Source organism: Drosophila mojavensis, unplaced genomic scaffold (assembly GCF_018153725.1).
Source record: "Drosophila mojavensis isolate 15081-1352.22 unplaced genomic scaffold, ASM1815372v1 contig_72, whole genome shotgun sequence".
Classification (NCBI taxonomy): Eukaryota; Metazoa; Arthropoda; class Insecta; order Diptera; family Drosophilidae; genus Drosophila; species Drosophila mojavensis.
Window position 1 is genome coordinate 3244548 of NW_025318897.1, and position 19029 is coordinate 3263576.

Consider the following 19029-nt stretch of genomic DNA (forward strand, 5'->3'; position numbering starts at 1 on the left):
CACAAAGTAGATATTTTCTTGATCAGGGCGACGAGCTGAGTTGATTTGTCCGTCTGTCTGTCGGTCTGTATGTTTGAACGCGTCGTTTTCAGAAGATATAAGAGCTGGATTTTTGCATTTTTTTAATGACTGCATATACAGCGCGGACATCGAGTTTGCTTTTAAAATTCGATAAATCATCAGTTCTGCCAACGCAGCTTCCAAAAGTGAGGTGGTGTAGTGAGTAGCGACGTGAAGCTCGTCTGTCCGTCTGTCCGTATGAGCGGAAGAAGCTAGAGATTTGAAATTTGGAACACATACTCGTGTATATCTCCGATTTATAAAGTGTTTAAATTTTCCCGATCGGCGTCGACCACCCAAGATCACGAGCTATGGCTTATATATCTCCGCCCATTGGGAGCGTGGCAAATCGGATAAAACTGTATCTCCTAAAGTTGTAAGCCCAGAATGCTGAAATTTGCACGTCAGCTAATGTTATGATTTTATAAAGTCAAAAGACAATTTATAAGTCTACGCCCATTAGGGGCGTGGCAAATCGGACCTGAAGATATAGTGATTTTTTAAATTCGGCTATATTTTGGAGACTATTGATGCCAGAGACCTCAAATTTTGTATATATACTCGGGCTGATCACCCAAGACCAAAAAGCTTTATCGGATATATGTCCGCCCACAGGGGGCGTGGCAAACCGCAAAAGTTTATATCTCCTAAAGTATAATAGCTAGAAGCTTCAAATTTAGAGAGTTAAGTTACCAGTAACCTCATCTATCGATGACCTAAAAACAATTTGTACTCCTCTTTAGGGGCGTGGCATATCGAAAAATACCCTGTAATTTTCACATTTTTGAGGGTAAGCATTCATTTGCAGTTAGGGTACCGTAATCACGTTCTAAGAACTGACCAAAAATAAAGTGTCTACGTCCAGTAGGGGCGTGGCAAATCGGAAAAACCCGTATATTCTACAATATTAGAGCGAAACTTAACTACTAAATTGCTGATGGGATGTGAACGAGTATTCCGCATTCGGTAACGCCCGACTGCAACGTTCTTACTTATTAGTTTGGTTTAGGGTAGTATCTAGTCGAGCATTCTCGACTAGAGTTTTTTACTTGTTTTATTTTTGTTTTTAGTCATTTGTATTTTAATAGTTTTGCGCCCAACTGAAAAAAATTTCACTCATTAAATTTTTTTGTATTTTTATTTAGGGAATATATGGCACTATATTTTTATATTTTTTATCCGCACAATTTCATAAACGAAGTGGTCCCTGCTCGGGCGCCAGTTAAGGATCGTGGCGTCATACGACTCTAGTGGCGGCCACATCCAAGGGTATACTTATCGTGATTCAGATAAACCAAAAGAATAAATTAGATTACAATATTTTGATTTAAATCGTCTTAATTGTTAGTATTACTTTTTATGTAAAATATCGTCTGATTTGGTTCAACTGCCAGCGCGAACTGCCCTTCGTCAGGCGGCGGCTTCTATTTGACGCGCTTACGACGTCGACGTTGTAGCAGCAGAGCGGCAGCGGCCGCTGTCGCGTCAGTGGCTTTGGCGTGACTCCGGCAAAGTTGGAGGGAGTGGCAGGGAGCTGTATTGGGAAGCAGAGGCGTCAAGTCGGTGGTAGGGGAGAAGAGGAGGTGCTATGCACTGGTGTTAACTCCTCCCCCTTAAGTATCTGCGTCCCGCAGATTAGACGACCTTCTGGTCGACCGGAGTGATGTCTTCTGCCTGTGCAGCACGAGGTTCCGTATCACCGGTGGTTGTTGCAGACGTTCATAATGCGTTCAGTTCTTGCGCTTCATTCCTCGTCGCCTCGATGGCCGCTTCAATTTCATCCAGTTTTACTAGGTGGATCGGGTTGAAGTATCCATCCACTCTCCATCCGCTGCCCTGTATCAACGTCACTAGTGGTCCGTCATATTTGAAGACTTGAAGAGCTCGCGTTGATATTAAGCATATAAATGAAATTAATGGGATGCTGGTATTATTAGCACATTGTATACATGTGTTAGTAATACAACATTTTTCTTAAAATTAACAACTTTTACTTAAGTCTTTATGGGATTAAAAAAACTAACATAGTGATATTTTTACTTATTTTGTTTTATTTTTTTATGTGTGTTCGTGTGAGCGTGGTGATAAGGACACGAAATTCCCCGTTTGGCATTGTAAACGAAGTATCATTTATCGAACTTAAGACATGTTGGAAACTGTTTGCTATGAAACCCGCATCATCACTTTTTCACGTGTTATTTGCGAGGAACCTTGCCTGATCGCGTCTTCATTGTAACCTTTTTGTCCTGTTCGACTATTTCCCTACTGAATCGTTTCTTGTCTTTACTTTTAATCTGCCTATTCTTTATGAACACCTCCTGTCCCGGTTGATAAGTAACCGGTGTTGTTCCTGTTTTTGTTAACATTCGAGATCTGTTGTTTACGCTGTAACAAACCTCAAATATCCTCATGCTCTTTTTGTTTTACCTCCAAATCTAAAGACATACCACGGTTGAAGAAAATATCCGTGGGTTTCCTCTATGTAACAGAACCGTGCAGGTCATGAACCGTGCAGGTCGGATATTCCTGCCTGAGACAACGGTATATTTCCGAGAATGTGGAAACCTTTCAACTTAGCCGTTCACTTCACTCTTTTGTGAAGGCGCGTGCTAGACCTCAATACCCAAAGCTTTGAGAAAATATAAAACCGTCGGGCAGAGTAAGCCTCGTTCATTATCGGATACCATTGTCTTCGGCGCAGTGAAACCTTGATCAATTCTTCGCGCAAATGTTGCGCTGATTTCGACTCTATTGGGAATAGTTTGGCATACTTGGAAAATTTATCTATACAACTGAGGTTTATTTTTCGTTTTGAGAAAATGATTCCCGGTAGCGCTCTTGGAAAGATTGCAAATAGACATCAGGAATTTTTACCCCATTTATAATTATTGGGCGTAAGTATTTCCCCAGTATGGTGGTTAGAGATTGTCTCGTGTCATTTGTTAAAGGGATAATGTGCTTGGTATAGCCGGGGAATGGCGTTTTGAGTGAATACATTCTCGCCTCGGGGTCAAACACTATCTGATTTCTAAAGGCATTAATTAGTGCTTCCACATGCGGTACGAGGTCCGTTGCGTCTTGAAGAGCGCTATGCACGGTGGCTACAGAGTCTGAATCCGCGCGTGAAACACCATCGGCGAGAGAATCTGTATCGAGAGCATTTAATTGGGGTGGAAGGCACGAAAGCGCATCTGCCACGAAAATTGTATTCCTTGATACGAGCTTTCTACCTTTTCAACTTCGCGTTGTAATTACGATTCCCTAGGGAATACGTAAGTGGTTGGTGGTCTGTGCAGATTTTAATGCAACCGTGTAAAGGCACGAGCGCAAATTGTTCAAAGCCCATGTGATCGCCAGCAATTTTTTCATTGGCGGCATAGCTCTCTTCAGTTTTATTCAAGGACCTAGATATATCGGCTATTGGCCTGCCTTTTCCATCTTGAATTTGGGACAGAACCACCCCCAGCGCATACCTGGGCGCATCGGTAATCAAATGGAAGGGCTTGTGAAAATCAGGGAAGGCCAGTACTTCGGTAGACGAGAGGAGAGTTTTTAGTTTTTCGAACGCCTTCAAACATGACTCGTCTAGTTCAATGGGGACTTTCTTTGGGAAGCTTTAACTCCCGCGCCCTCACCTCTTGTCAAGTTGGTGACAGGCTTCGCGATTTTTGCATTATCTTGGATAAACTTCCTATAATAAGAAGTCATGCCAAGAAATCTCTTTAACTCCTTGACATTAGAAGGTGGTACTACTTTCTTAATAGCTTCCACTTTCTTGACATCCGGTCTTTTGTCATCGGAAGCTACGATATAGCCCAAGAAGTCGACGCGAGTAGACAAGAAATGCGTCTTCTCAAGGTTAACTTTCAAGTCTACTTCACGAAGCGTTTTGAAAATCTGTCGCAAATGTTCCCAGTGGTTTTCATAACTATCGCTGAAGACGATTATATCGTCTACATAAACGTAGCATATTTTACCAATGAAGCACATCGTCAATCATGCACTGTAATATGGCGGGGGCGTGCCGCAAGCCGAAAGCCAATCTAGTGAATTCCTACTTGCCGTTTAATGTCGAGAGTGCTGTCTTCGGCATGTTAGTTTCATTCAAGTGTCGTGAAATACTTTGCTGCGCCAAGCCAAGCCAAAGTTGAAGTAACGTCAGGTATGGGATAAGTGTCTGGTATAGTTAAGGCGCTTGAAATCAACCACCATGCGATATTGTTTTTTTGCGTTAGGCTTGGGTTTCTTAGGAACCATCCAAATTGGAGAATTATAGAGGCTCTTAGATGGCCGAATTATACCTTCTTTTTCTAACTCTTTGATCTGTCTCTCTACTTCTTCCCTCATATGGGCTGGGTAAGGGTAAATATTGGAATAAATAGGTTCTTGAGTTGTGGTACGAATTTCAGCTCTCACTGCCGCCTTAACTACACGACCTGGGCGAGACGCTGAAAAACGTCCGCGAATTCTTTGAGCAAAAGGTCGAGTGCCTTTCGCACTTCTTCTGAATGCGTATCCTCGAGTCGAATTTGCACCGATTTTGATTTTTAGCTAACAGTGGAATTCTCACTCCTGGTTCTATTGGTAAAAGATCACACTTCCTGTCTACAATCGCATTTAACTGCCTCGGACTATCGTCTCCGATGATTCCGTCAAACGACTCTAAACCAGGAAGTACATAAAAAGTGAGGGGGGTACTATTACCCAATGATTCGAAGAATGAGCCTGTTAGTTGCTGTTTTATTAAGATACTGCCTGCAGCGGGCTGTACTAACAATGGTCTTGCCAAATCAGTACACCCTGCGGCAAATAAAATTCTTATTAGCTCGACTGTCTATTAGAAACTGTAGCCCAGCACCGTCACTCGTACCATACTCTATATATGGTATGCTAGAGAGACGTTATTCATAAAATTTACTTGCTACTCGTCTAGCTGCGCTAATTACTCTCCACCCTGATCCAACTCATCCTCTTGTGATGAGTGTCCGGCCAGACTAGCTTCGACTACTTGGTTGGGCGTCTCATAAGACGTCGTCATATTCGCATGGCTTTCCTCTTCTAAAATTGCCTCATTACTGTGCGAGTGCGATGCATCGCTAGGGCCCTCCTGATGGTAAAGTCTCTGAGATTCCCTGAACGGATTAGAGTTACTACTAGGAGCTCTTTTGAAATTACCTGATGAAGACATATTCGACCTCTGAGAGTGTCCTGACTGGTTAGATTCAATTTTCAGGGCGGGTCTCGCCGGCTGTACTCCATATCATGGAGTGAATGGTGTCCGAGGAGAGGCGCTATTATTAGTATAGTATAGTGTGGCATCGTATACTTGCCATCGTTAGAATTCAATAGAGGTCGTGGAGGGCGGAATGTCGAATGGTTCGGTGCCGGACCCACCGGGCGTGGGTTTCCAGGAAAAACATTCCTATTCGTATCTCGCGGGGCCAGACATTTTGCAACTCATTAGACTCTATTGAAGCAGACATCGACACTTGTCGTGCCTTGAAACATCTTTCCCAACTGGAATTCTAACGTACTCAAATCACTCTTGTCTGCATAATGCAGAGCTAATGCGCGTTTCTATGGCTATGTCTGCCTTACCATCTGCCTGATGTACGTTATGATCGCCCTACACTTAGGTTTGTCTCGAATTAGCTCGAAATCGGTCAAGATGCTATCGACCCTATTAGCCCAAGACTCAAACTCGGAGACATTTCCTTCAAAAATCTGCAAATCTTTCACGCATTCGGGTATTTTGTTACACTCTGCTAAATCGAAGACATTCCTGGGACGAGGGGTCGCGGCTCTTCAAACGTAGGATTGCGAGTCTCGCGATCCCTAGCAAGGTCACCTTCAATTGATTTTGACAAGAGCCTCTTTCAATTCTTCCCTTTGCGCGGCATTTTGGTTCATTAACAACGATAAGGTTGCCTCAAATCTTCCTATGGACTCCATCATTTCGGACAATTCTCGCTCGGACACAGACATTTTTTTGAGTTTTTACTTCTTTTATAAAAAGGCGACAATAAAGACAATAAAACAATGGCAATAGTACAATAATATAACTTCAAGCAAACTGTCCTTCCAAAAGGAGTCTGGTCCGTCGATGGGCCAGTGTATAATATATTCTTTAAGATGTAGACTGCAACTTGCGGTCTCTCTAAATAGGCACGAACGAAGTGCTGGCACCGGTGTTCAATTTTGTACTACTTTTATTGAATTTTAACAGCAACGCAAGCGCAGCTTGCACAGCAGAAAGATCATCTAAGCGCGAGCAGCGGGAGAGCGATTGTTTGGCGAGCGACGCTCCCGTGCCAGCGTGTACAACAACAACTACTTTACAGTGTTTTCATTTCCATTCTTAACCTACACAATTTTGATAATTCAATTTCTTCATTTTTTTTAATTCTATATAATAAAGAGGGCATATATCCAAATGCCTCAACATCGGCCGCGTTGAAAGGCCGCAGGGCTTCAATAATATGGGGTATTAGTTGAGTGGCAGTGGGGCAACACGATGAATAGCCCTTTTGTATGTGCCATTTTTTGTCTTAACGACAATTACGCGGTAATTAGTAGTCCCTTGACCAGTCGATCCAAAACCGACGCTTGATGTTGGATATCAGCTGCCATCTTTTTAAGAGTGTCAGCTTGGCGTCGTCGACTGGTTCTGTGGACACGAGTGGCAGCGGCGCGAGCGTTCCCCCTATTAGGAAGTGCCCTGGCGTGAGCACTTCGCCGTCGTTGGGGTTGCTGCTGAGAGCGATCATTGACCAGCACGGTGGCCACCTCGTCTTGCCGTAATCGAGCGCTGCCCATCGCTTTCAGCAGCAAACCTTTCGCAGATTTCACCCCCGCTTCCCAAAGGCCGCCAAAATGCGGCCCTCGAGGAGGGATGAAAACAAACTCCATGCCCCGCTCCGCAGCAAACGTTTCCATAGCCGATGTGTTGCCATGAAAAGTTGCTTTGAGATCCAGCGTGCGTGCAGCACCCACGAAATTGGTGGCATTGTCGCAATACAGCTTCCGGACAAGCCCACGTCGACCAACGAACCTGGATAAACACATCAGAAATGAATTTGAGGTTAAATCGGTGACTAATTCAAGATGCACTGCCTTCGAAGTGAAACAAACAAATATGGCAATATACATTTTGACTGGCGATTTGCCACGAATTCCCAGCGAAACTAGTATTGGACCACAAAAGTCCACTCCACTGATCTCAAATGGCCTATTACCATGTAAGCAGTCAGCGGGCCCATTATTTGGGATAAGAGTTTCGGTTTGTAGCGAAAACAATGTACGCATTTTCTAACTACTGCACTGCAAGCCTCTCGAGCATTGACCAGCCACACCTGCTGACGAAGCAGGCCCATTCGTACCAGTGGATTGGCGTGGCAATGAGAGCGATGCAAATGGTCCAAATAAAGCGTCACAAAGCGACACCTTTTTGGAAGCAATAAGGGGAATTTGGCATTATGTGCTAGTGGTGCCTTCAATAGACGACCTCCGACTCGTAGCAACCACAACACACGCCTGCCATGCTGATGTGGGTGCAAAAAAGGCGTCAGTTTTTGTAATGACGGTTGCAACCCGATTGATTTCTTTACTTTCTTAATTTCTTCGCTGAATTCGATGTGTTGAATTACAGATATGACTGCAAGGAATGGGAAGCTTAACTCAGAAGCTGTAGGAACAAGTGAAGAATGACTCTCTTGTTTTCCATTGATAAAGCGGAACATATATGCAACGATGCGGAGTAGCTTAGAGAGTGACGAAGTTGATTCAATAAGTTGTATGACTGGATTTGTTACCTCATCGACCGCGATCATAGTAATTGCAGTTCTACGCTTCTCTAGCAGCTCTAACACTTTTGATAAGCTTTAAAAATCCTGGTCCGCAAAACCACAGTGATGTCTTAAGCTCCTCAACTGAACATCCCCGAGATACAATATCTGCTGGGTTATCTTTCGTTGGTACATGACGCCAAGATACATTAGTTGTCAACTCTTGGATGGTTGCAACGCGATTAGCAACGAATATATTCAAGCTAGATGAATGCATTCGCAGCCAATGAAGCACCACCTCAGAGTCTGACCAAAATGTGACTTGATTTATAGGACAATCAAGTAATTTCTTTACCGCATCCCACAAGGTAGCTAACAATTCTGCAGCACACAACTCCAGCCGCGGAACAGATTTTGTTTTCAAGGGCGCTACCTTAGATTTGGCGACTAGCAGCCTGGTAGTGATACCCTTATCTGTTTGCATTCTTACGTATAAACAACAACCGTAAGCTCTCGTTGAGGCGTCAGCAAATCCATGGATTTGACATCCCTTCGATTTAAGTGTGCCAACGTAACGAGGTATATGCAACGAGTTTAGATTTGAAAAACAGCTAGTTACTGCCTCAAATTCTTGCCTCATTTGAACAGGCAATTGGTCATCCCACCCAAGTTTGTGCAACCACATTTCTTGTAAAAGGACCTTCGCACGAGTTACGATCGGACTTAACAAACCTAAGGGGGTAAGGTTATACTTGCTACAAATGACAAAACGGATCTTTTGGTCTGTTGAACTTCTACTGGACAGTTCATGGAATATCTAAAACTGTAATTCATCGGATTCCAAATGAATCCCAATATTTTTGTGTCCTCTTGATGACCAATAACTATATCGCTTCTAGCTGGTTGTGCTGCAAGTTGTTTACAATTGGACGACCATTTTGTGTGAGGAAACCCAAACGTTTGAAGAATTGCTATCAAGTCTCGATGCAACAAGCACCATTCTTCAACGCTATCTGCTCCTGTCAACAAATCATCAACATAGAAATCTTGGACTAACGATCTTGCAGCAGATGGATGAGTGATGCTCAGATGTTTTAAACATCGAATTGCTAAGTATGGAGCAGTCGCTGTCCCATACGTTACTGTGTTTAATCGAAAGATTTGTAACGGATCAGTGGGCGTTTCCCTCCACACAATAAGTTGAAAGTTGCTGTGGGACTCGTCAAGCTCAATTTGACGGTACATTTTAGCGATGTCTGCTGTAGCAGCCCAAGGACGAAGTCGAAATCTTAGCAAAGTCTCCCATAACTGCGGCTGGATGGTCGGACCCACCATGAGTAGATCATTCAGCGACAATTGAGAGGAGGACTTGCTAGATGCATCAAACACCGGAGGTAGTTTGGCAAATAGTCTCCACAAATGACTTCTCGCACAGTTGTTGCTCTGGGGTATACAAATTCGAATTAATTGTATTTGGCTTTTCTTCCAACTCCCAGAATTTGCGAACTATTGAATCTATAGCTATGTCGTCGTTTACGACGCTAATGAAAGTCGACGAACTAGTAGCTGCATTCAATGTTCGGCAGCGACCAGATACAATCCAACCAAAGGCAGTCAATTGCAATGTTGGGCCGTCTTTATTCTGCCTTCTATATCAAAAAAGATATCAGCACCGAGCAGCAGATCTATACATTGGGGCTTGTGGAATTGCGAATCAGCTAATTGTACGTTATCAGTTACCTTGATCTCTTCAGTATGCTTCTCTGGTTGGTATGACGATATAGAACGTAACACACCAAAGTCTGTTCGGATTTCTAAGTCGTCCGTTCGGGACAATATCGAAGTTTGAACGTTGTGACAAACAGATGACTGACAGTTAGCAATGCCCAACAATTGAATCCCAGATCCTTGCCTCTTTAATGTCAACTGTTTTGCAAGCTCTTCAGTTGAAATTAACTTGCGAGCCCGAATCTAATAAAGCTCTAGCTGAATGATAAGATTCAGATTGATCTTTTATCTTCACAACTGCAGTTGCCAAAAGAACTTGATCAGAGGCTATTCGTGCGTTATATACAGATGAAATCTGTGACGAAGTGACACGAGGAACTGCTGATACAACTGCTGAGCTACTTTGAGCCGCCTCAGAACTGTATCTATGCAGTATGGTATGGTGCGGCTTAGAGCACACACGACAGTGGGCTGATTTGCAAGCAGCCACTGAGGGTCCTGTTCGCAAACAATTTATAAAGAGCGGATAGCTGTTTGCGAACGCAAAACGTTTCTGGCAGGGTATTGCTGCGAATGAGGAACACTAGTGAATGAAGTCATCATTCTTTTTACAAAACACGCATTTAGGACTCTGTGGCTGACTTGGCAGAGCGACAGCCAGCGAAGTTTTCCTAATTTTTTTCCTATTATCCTGGTAGCTCAGGTTACGAATTGGACCAGATGATTCTTCAGCACTTAAATGCTGATACCGTTTGTTTAAGGCAGCTTCACAATCTTGCCACAATAGAAGTTTATTGTAGTCAAGATTCTCTTCCCACCTAGAGCGCGTGCCAGAGTCTGCTTTCATCATTACTAAATGGATGAGCATGGCATTCGAAATCTGCTTATCAGATCCTAGCGATAATAGAGACTCGTAAATGGCACGTGCTGAGTCAATCAGCATGCGCAAAGATGATGCTGATGGTTCAGATATGAGTGGGGGTCAAATAGTTTCGAAATGCTGTTAAAAATTGATTGTGGTACACATTTTTTAAAGCAGGTAACGCTTTTGAGTAATTAGCATCACCTGATATGCCTTGACAGTACCTAATGCTTCCTTGTCCAAGCATGACAACAGGTGATTAAACTTCTCTATATTTGATAGCCCTGGCTCGTTGTCAACTAAACTCTCAAAAAGTCCAATGAAATTCTTATATTCCGAATATTCTCCGCTAAATCTGGGCAACTTTATATTCGGTAGATTCCTAGAGTGTGACACTGAGCTAATCATCGTAGAGTTAGCGGGACTCTCACTTTTAGGTTGGCTATCACTACCTCGCTTCATTAGGAGTGTCTTTGTTGACACACACAAATCCTCTAACGTTGACCGAGGCACTAAATCTGCGTTAATGTCGTCCAACTCTTGTTGTGTTTTAAAGGCCTTTTCTATGTAGCGGTTCAATATCTCAAGTCGACATTCAATTTCAAATGGATCTACTAGTTTAGTGTAATCATTCAATGATTTGTTTATGCGAGTTATATCGTTTGTAACATTTTTGCATACGGCCAACGGAGCTTCGACACACTCTGATGATGACTCGTCCATAGACCGATTCTTTCCTCGCTTGCTATAAGTGAAACCAATTTTAATCGAAAAAAATAAAAGTTCACAACAAGCGAAGAGCAACTCAAGAATGTTAACAAATACGCGCGATCGTAATAAATCTCAATATATTACGCTGGCAGAGTTAAACTATACTTGAGTGACTGTTACAGACAGCTGTTAACGATATAGCGAAGACAACAACCAGAGCAATTGAGTGCAATGCATTCACACATACACATGCACAAGCGAGAGCACGCCGGTATGTGCAAGTGAGAACGCAACGATATTGCAAGCTAGAAGGCCAAAGATTAGTACAGATCGAGCTCATACGATGAGCGCAAAGCGAGAGTGCAAGTTTTGAGCGACAATAAATCCAAATGGCGACCGCAATTAGTGAGCGCAAAGCAAGAGCGCTACTGTGTGTGCAAGCGAGGGTGCAAGCGATATTGCAAGTAATCATGCAATGAGCGCATAGTGAGCGCGCACTAATGTGTGCAATCGAGTCAGTAAAACGAGAGCGCAACCATATGTGCACACGCGAGTGCAAACGATATTGCAAGCGCGCATGCAAACGAAGAGCGCAACTTATCTGCGCAAGCGAGAGCGAAATTTTATATGCGAGCGAGAGCGCAACCCATTGAAAATGGGAAATCAGGGTATAATGGTTTTGTTAAAAGTATGTAACAGGCAGAAGGAGGCGTGGCAGACCCCCCAAAATATGTATATTCTTGATCAGGGCGACGAGCTGAGTCGAGCTGTCTGTCCGTCCGTCCGTATGTATGAACGCGTCGATCTCAAAAGATATAAGAGCTAGAGACTTGAAATTTTTCCTAGGTCCGTGTATATTTATTTATTTATTTTATTTATTTATTTATTTTTTTCTTAAAGCTTTTGAAAAAAACGAGTCAATTAAATTTAAAAAAAAGCCTAAACAAAGTACAGAATATAATTTCAATAGTACACCGACCCGATGAGGGTATTTTATTTGCCAGTCTGGCCAGCTATGCCCACATCTCACAGCCAAATATGGTCAGTGATACTAATGAAGCTATAACAAGTAAGAAAGCTCTAGTCGAGACTACTCGACTACGAGATCCCCTGAACCCTTGGAGTAATAGCTATTTCAATAATTTTTCGCGTCTTTCAGCTTACACAAGAAACACACACACACACACACACACACACGCACGCACGCACGCACACACAGGCATACATACACACACATACATACACACATACACACACACACACACACATACACAAACAATTACATACATATACACACACAAGCATAAACACGCATGGGCGGCAGTGAGCGCTTACTATGAGAACTTAATTGCTTAATAACTTTTTTGTGGACGTACGATCTTCATGAAACTTTCAGATTATGATTACAACATGGATATGCATGTGTTTGCCAAAGCACAAGTCTCTAGTATTTGAAATACGCTTTTTACAAAAGTGAGGGTGGGGGGTGGATCTGGCGGTGGGGGGTAAATTTTAACAAATACCGATATTGCATAAATTGCATATTAGTATACATAAAAAATTTGGAGACTCTAGCAATAAAGGTGTAGAAGATATAATTTTATAACTGGTTTTCTATAAGGTTTTTTATCGATAAAAAAAGATCGGGATGAGTTATCGATTTTTAATGATAAACTTGATATGCGCGCTGTAATTACGAACATTTTAAAAAAATTTGAAGTCTCTAGCTCTTATATCTTCTGAAATCGACGCGTTCATACATACGGACAGACGGACAGACGGACAGACGGACGGACGGACAGCCGGACAGACGGACAGACAGACGGACAGGGCCAAATCAACTCAGCTCGTCGCCCTGATCAAGAATATATATACTTTGTGGGGTCTGCCACGCCTCCTTCTGCCTGTTACATACATTTCAACAAAACCATTATACCCTGATTTCCCATTGAAAATGGGTTCAGGGTATAAAAAGAAAGTGTTAGTAAGAAAACTTTAAAAAAACAAGTAAGAAAGCTCTAGTCGAGATTACTCGACTACGAGATCCCCTGAACCCTTGGAGTAATAGCTATTTCAATAATTTTTCGCGTCTTTCAGCTTACACAAGAAACACGCACACACATACACACACACACACACATACACAAACAATTACATACATATACACACACTGAGCGCTTACTATGAGAACTTAATTGCTTAATAACTTTTTTTGTGGACGTACGATCTTCATGAAACTTTCAGATTATGATAATAACATGGATATGCATGTAATTACCAAAGCACAAGTCTCTAGTATTTGAAATATACTTTTTACAAAAGCGACGGTGAGGGGGTGAATTTAAGGGTGGGGGTTAAATTTTAACAAAAACCGAAATTGCATAAATTGCATATAAGCATACATTAAAAATTTGGAGACTCTAGCCATAAAGGTGTAGAAGATATAATTTTATAACTGGTTTTCGATAAGATTTTTTATCGATAAAAAAAGATCGGGGTGAGTTATCGATTTTTAATGATAAACTTGATATGCGCGCTGTAATTACGGACATTTTAAAAAAATTTGAAGTCTCTAGCTCTTATATCTTCTGAAATCGACGCGTTCATACATACGGACAGACGGACAGAGAGACGGACAGGGCCAAATTAACTCAGCTCGTCGCCCTGATCAAGAATATATATACTTTGTGGGGTCTGCCACGCCTCCTTCTGCCTGTTACATACATTTCAACAAAACCATTATACCCTGATTTCCCATTGAAAATGGGTTCAGGGTATAACAAGTAAGAAGGCTCCAGTCGAGACTGCTCGACTAGGAGATACCCTGAACCCTCTAAGCTGATATTCTAATCATTCTGCACTTCTTTTACGTACATACACATGCACCTATAGGCACGCGCTCTGCTAACTGCGCAGTAAGCAGCGAGTGCGCTGCTCCTTTTGCTCATACGGACGGACGGAGGGACGGAGAATATATATACGTTATGGGGTCTGCGTTGATTCCTTCTGCCTGTTACATACTTTTCACAAAACCATTATACCCTGATTTCCCATTTTCAATAGGTTCAGGGTATAAAAACGATGCTGCCAAATTAATATCAACCGACTCATATAAAATAGACCAGTCTGTTGAATTAACTAATTCGTTAAGCAAAACAAAATTGCATTTACGATAACAGCGACTAAAATTGGAAGGCATTGGAGTATTAGTGGAAGGATTATCAACAGTTAATAAAACCTCTAAAGTGGGGTGATGTATATCCTCTGGTAAGCAGAAAGGAGTTGATCTCGCGACATTAATGAGCGAATCATGATTAACAAACACAAGATCAAGAGTGCGATTTAGACGCTTTAAGATAGAGTTCATCTGAAACATAGACAGGTTAAACAATTCATCAAAAAGATAGTGATCAATTGTCGGAATAAAGTAATTTGAATTACAAATTGATGACCAAGAAGTGTTCGGAATATTAAAGTCACCCAACACAAGAAGCAAGTCTCTATTATTTACATGCTCATAAACTTTTTCAATACAATTAATATGTTGAGCATAAACTTGTACATCAGAAGAGGGAGGGATATAAGAACATGTGATAAACAATGAGCACGATTTGAGAGTTAATTTAACCCCTATAATCTCCACATCATGAAGGGACGAAAAGGTAAACGATTCAGAGAGGATAATAGATTTAACAGCAATTAACACCCCACCCCCTCTCCGAACCGATCGATTGAGTCTATAAGTAGTGAAATTACCTGAAAGGATTTCACTATTATGAATATTATTACTTAGCCCGGTTTCGGTGAATGCAATAATATCATGTTGTACACTGAAACTGTGCAAGAATAGATTTTTAAATTTACTGAAATAGGAGTCGATCTGTTACGATTTTTAGGTTTGAACTCATGAACAACTACATGAGGTGGCCAGAAATTAGGATCACATAAAGTTTTAAAATATTCTTCCGGCACACTAATCTTGAAAGATGCAATTTCTCGCGGAGTTGCGAAACTAAACCTCGATATAAAAACATTAGCCGAAGTCTTGCTTGCAATAAAAGCAGATACTGCCTCACATGTCGTATCAGATGAAAGCCTAGATAAAAATATTTGCTTTCGAGGAGAGACGACAGATAAGGTGATGCCCGGAGTGGCTGACTTATTGTCACTCTTTGTTTGAGCAACAATAGAAGTAGTGACCAAATTTGGGACAGGGGCTTGAGTTTCAATAGGAGAAACAGATATGGGACAAGGTGAAGGAGGATCTAGAGAATTAGGAGCCGACGACAAAACAGAAGCGCAAGGCGAAGGAGAAGCAAGCGAATTAGGTGACGGTACTATTACAGAAGGAGTTACCGACAACAAGGGAGTCTCCAATTGAGAGAGAGGACTTTCAAAGCCATACTGATTTAATATTTCTTCAGCAGCAGCCATGTCACTGGTCAACTGCATAGAAATCTTCTTCAGTTTCAAAAATTGAGCCCTCACAGCACCATACATTTTAGAAAAGTTTATCTGTTTTTCCAAGCAAATCGGACAAGACCAGCGTACGCCTCCACTACCAGCTTTAGTAGTAGACATAATCTTGTCATATTCACGACCAGTAAGACCTACACACTTAGTATGCATCATGTTATCACACAGCCAGCAACTTATAAATTGCGCTTGTGCAGAATCAACTGTCTGCCTGAAAGTGCAAGCTTTTTTGCAGCAACTCATATTGGCAATTGGGAATACTGAATGTAAACAGAAATGTAAAAACCAACAGAGGTATAAATGCGTTGAGAGCGAGTCCAACAACAAAAACAGCCGTTACAGAGCGGATCAAAAGTCCCCAGCGAGAGAGTATACTTGCACAGCACGAAAATCAAAGATTCAAGAGATGCAAATACAACAACAGTAGATAGTGAGAGCAAATTATGCACACACTCACACTAACAAACTTAGAAAGAGTGAACTGGGGAGAGCGCCAACAAATAGAAACACTAAAGCAAAAATGCAAATAATGAAACTAATGAACTCGACTACGGAGCAATAGCTATTTCAATATTTCAATAATTTTTCGCGTCTTTCAGCTTACACCAGAAAAACGCACACACACACACACACACACACGCACGCACGGTAATGCTGAGGCCAGAGCATGCCAAATGGTAGCCCAAATACAGAGTGCCTGCAATAGCAGCATGTTACGCCGCAAGCAGTTCACGCGACAACATGAGCCTACGTATTGGTGGAATGCACAAATAGGTGACATTCGACGCAAATGCATCCAGGCGAGAAGAAGCTATCAACGGGCCCGGGGTAGGTCTACGTTTTTTGAGAAACAATTAGCTTACCAGGCAGCTAAAAGACAGCTGAAAAGGGTCATTCGGGCAAGCAAAAGAGAATGCTTTTTAGAGTTGTGCGACTCAGCCGAATATGGCCCTTGGGGCAGGGCATATAAGATAGTAGTTAAAAGACTATACGCAGGTAAACAGGTGCAGCCGACGGATCATCTGGAGCTTAAATCGATTGTGGAAACGCTCTTTCCAGAAAGATTAAGCTCCATTCATGCCCCGAAGTCCGAGACTGCTAATCAGGGCTCAACGAGCACTCAAATTGTTTTAGTTACAGACGAAGAAATCTTAGTAGCTCTCAGAGGTCTTAGAACCAACACAGCTCCAGGGCCGGACGGGATCCCAAATCGTGCCCTAAAGCTAGCCCTCGCCTTGCACCCTAGTACGTTCGCCGAATTATTCAACGAATGCCTAATAGAAGAGACGTTCCCTGCAAAAGGGAAGACCCAGAACTTGGTATTGCTAGCCAAGGCTGGCAAACCACCAGACGAGCCATCTTCATACAGACCGATCTACCTCTTAGACACCATAGGAAAGGTGTTTGAGAAATTGATCTGCTCTAGACTGGAGACTGCTATTGCCAGCGTAGGAGGCCTATCACCAAATCAATTTGGATTCCGGAAGGCCCGGTCAACAACGGATGCTCTAGAAAAAGTTGTTGGCCTGGCAACTTCCGCCATCCAAGGCACCAGATGGAGGCGCGGGACGAAGGAATACTGCATCATCGCGATCCTGGACTTTAAGAACGCCTTCAACACAGCTAGTTGGGATATGATACTGAATGCGCTGTCACAATATAATATCCCTAAATATCTAAGAGAGATAATAAAGAGCTACTTCAGAGGAAGAACACTGGTATACAACACGAGTGAGGGTCCCCAAACTCATACAGTGTCAGCTGGAGTACCCCAAGGCTCAGTGCTGGGGCCTCTCCTATGGAATATCATGTACGACGGCGTACTGCGCTTGGAAGTACCAGCAGGTGCGCACACCACTGGCTTTGCTGATGATGTGGCTGTCGTCGCCATAGGCAAGGAGCTTAAAGATACAGAGGATATGTGCAGCGAAAGTATCAATCGAATACGAAGCTGGTTGACAGGAGCTGGGCTCGAGCTTGCGGCGCAAAAGACGGAAGTCGTCCTAGTAAGCAGTCGCAAGAAAGTGGAGACTGCCAATATAAGGATAGGCAGCGTTACCATCGCGTCAAAGAGGGCGTCATGGCGTCATGTTAGACACAAGATTAACTTTCCGCGAGCACTTAGAATATGTGCATAAAAAGGCAGCTGATTCTTGTAGCTGCGCACACTGCAGCCCATGCGTGTTTATGCTTGTGTGAGTATGTGTTTGTGTATGTAAATGTTTGTGTGTGCGTGCGTGCGTGTGTGTGTGTGCGTGTGCGTGTTTCTTGTGTAAGCTGAAAGACGCGAAAAATTATTGAAATAGCTAATGCTCCAAGGGTTCAGGGGATCTCGTAGTCGAGCAGTCTCGACTAGAGCTTTCTTACTTGTTATACCCTGATCCCATTGAAAATGGGAAATCAGGGTATAATGGTTTTGGTAAAAGTATGTAACAGGCAGAAGGAGGCGTGGCAGACCCCACAAACTATATATATTCTTGATCAGGGCGACGAGCTGAGTCGATTTGGCCCAGTCCGTCCGTCCGTCCTTATCTCAGAAGATATAAGAGCTAGAGACTTGAAATATATCGCGCGCATATCAAGTTTTTCTCTAAATATCGATAACTACTCTCGGTATTTTATTATCGATTAAAAACCTGTTTGAAAGCACTGACCAGAGAACACATAGACTAGACATGTTGAACAAACTTTTTCAACACCGAAAAAATGCGCTGAGGAGACTACACAACTTCGTATTTGCTCGGCTCAGTCTCTTGAGGCTCAAGCAGTGAAAATATTGCACGAGAAAATCAGTGTGCTGCAAGCGCTCAAACGAAATGGTGCTATTTTTATATGAAGCACGGCTGTGCGCTATTTGTCCTACTCTCTCTCACTCTATCTCTTTCTATGGTCTCTCAAATAACAGCAGCGCACAGAAATTGAAAATTGTTCGCGACGATCCCAGCTCTTTCCTTTTGAGTGAAGGGTATACCGAAATCATAAAAGCATTTGTCACGCTCATGCAAAGAAAATGTAAGCGTTTCGATGGTTATTCTTGGGAAGGGTATGAAAGCGTTGATACGCATAAAGAATATGATTTCGCGACGGGCAAGAACACACACACTTGCAGTCGTGTGCGTAACTCTTGGTGCCTGAGCAAATTGTAATGCCCAAAATTTACCGTTGATTGGCCTTTGAGTGAGCACATACATTTGCATACATATGTGTATGTATGTATGAGATGGGACAATAATTGTCTCGCGATTCAGTAGTTTGTCAATTTTGTATGCTTTGCATTGTAGAGTGACTGTCAAATGAGCCTTTATGACTTCATAAGTAATTTCGACATGCGTATTTCATTTCCACTTGAAGTTTTTATAGTTTTTGGTCTCCTATGAAAGACAAGACTCACAAGTACAATTTCGACCA